This window comes from Triticum urartu, chromosome 3 (genome assembly GCF_003073215.2).
Source record: "Triticum urartu cultivar G1812 chromosome 3, Tu2.1, whole genome shotgun sequence".
Classification (NCBI taxonomy): domain Eukaryota; kingdom Viridiplantae; phylum Streptophyta; class Magnoliopsida; order Poales; family Poaceae; genus Triticum; species Triticum urartu.
Window position 1 is genome coordinate 347,170,701 of NC_053024.1, and position 2,004 is coordinate 347,172,704.

Genomic DNA, 2,004 nt, shown 5'->3' on the forward strand with positions numbered 1-2,004 from the left:
GTGGTCAACCTCTTCAGGATGGCTCCTCCAACACGCACGACTCCGAATCCTGATCTGCCACCACCTCCACCTCCTCCGGAGGCATGGCAAGCTGTGATGGCCGCAACCAATGCAAACACACAGTTGATCATGCAAATTCTTAAAGAGCGCAATCAAGGCAACCAAGGGAACCAAGGCAACAATCAGAACCACTTTGCTACACTCAACCAGTTCCTTGCTAACAGGCCAAAGACTTTCAGCAATTGTGTTGAGGCAACCGATGCTGACGATTGGCTTGTGGATCTGTGTAAGCATTTCGAGTGCAATAACGTCAGGCCTAAGGACTTTGTCAAGTTCGCTTCCTTCCAACTCAAAGATCAAGCTGCAGAATGGTTCCAGCAGTACAAGGACTCCAGAGGTGGACGTGTTATCACTTGGGATGATTTCCGTCGAGATTTCCGAGCTCATCATATTCCTCAAAGCGTGGTTGAAAGCAAGCGTGGTTGAAAGCAAGCGTGAGGAATTCTGCAATCTGAAGCAAGGCTCTTTGTCTGTCTATGACTACAACAAGTTGTTCCAGAAGCTCGCCCGCTTTGCCAAGCAGGACGTTCCTGATGAGAAGAGCATGATATATCAGTTCAGGGGTGGTCTCAGAGAAGAAATTCAGCTCGCTCTTGTTCTCTTTGAGCCCTTGAGATACGATGAGTTCTACAACATGGCATTGAAGCAAGAGGCTGCTCAGTTGAGGTGTGATGCTTCCAAGAAGCGAGTCAGAGATGTTACTCCTTCTTCCTCTACTCAAGTGGCCAAGCAGCAGAAGTTTTGGCTTCCTCCTCCTCCGTTCCGTGAGCTGTATCAGCAGAAGAGCAAAGGTGGCAGTGGTTCTTCCCACCCACCCAACCCTGGCTTTCAGAACAAGACTTCGTCTCAAGCTCCAAGATCGAGTGCTCCGTATCACTGTCCGCTTTCAGAGGTCACGTGCAACAAGTGCCAACAGAAGGGTCACTATGCCAACAACTGTTTCAACCAGAGGCGTCTTACTCCTCCTCCTCCTCCTGTGAGATCGGCAAGTACAACTGTGGTCAAGCATAACCCCAAGTACGCCAAGGTCAATATGGTGAATGCAGCTCAGGCAGAGGACTCGTCAGATGTCATCATGGGTAACCTTCCTGTTAACGATGTTCCTGCAGAAGTTCTTTTTGACACTGGTGCATCGCATTGTTTTATCTCGAGACCTTTTGCATCTAAGCATGGGTGGTTTTCTCAAGCTATGCATAAGCCATTAGCAGTCGTCTCTCCGGGTAGATGCTTGCTTGCTAACTACGAAGATCCGGATATTTCTATCTCGATGGGTGATTTCAAGTTTCTGGCTTCTCCAATGATCCTTGGTAACTCGGATATTGATCTTATTCTCGGGATGGACTGGCTTTCTAAGCACAAGGCTCAGCTTGATTGTGTAGCCAGGCAGATTCAATTGACTCATTCGTCTGAGGATGTAATTGTCTTTGCTGCTCGGGATAATACCATCCGTCTGTTTTCTCTCAATGAGAAGGGTGAACTCGATGCCATCTCTCAAATTCCAGTCGTTTGCGAATATCAAGACGTCTTTCCAGAAGAGCTTCCAGGAATGCCTCCGCACCGGCCAGTTGAATTCGTTATTGATCTTGAGCCTGGTACGGAACCTGTGTGCAAACTTCCTTACAAGCTCGGACCTGAAGAGTTGAAGGGGCTGAAGAAGCAACTCGATATTCAATAGAAAATGGGTCTCATACAGCCTAGTTCTTCTCCGTGGGGTTGTGGTGTTCTTTTTGTGAAGAAGAAGGATGGAACGGACCGACTTTGTGTTGATTACCGTCCAGTGAATAAGAAGACCATCAAGAACAAATACCCACTTCCCAACATCAATGATTTGTTCGAACAACTCAAAGGTGCCCAAGTATTCTCCAAGCTTGATCTCCGTATGGGTTATCATCAGATTCGAATCCGTGAGCAAGATATTCCCAAGACTGCTTTCAGGACAAGCTT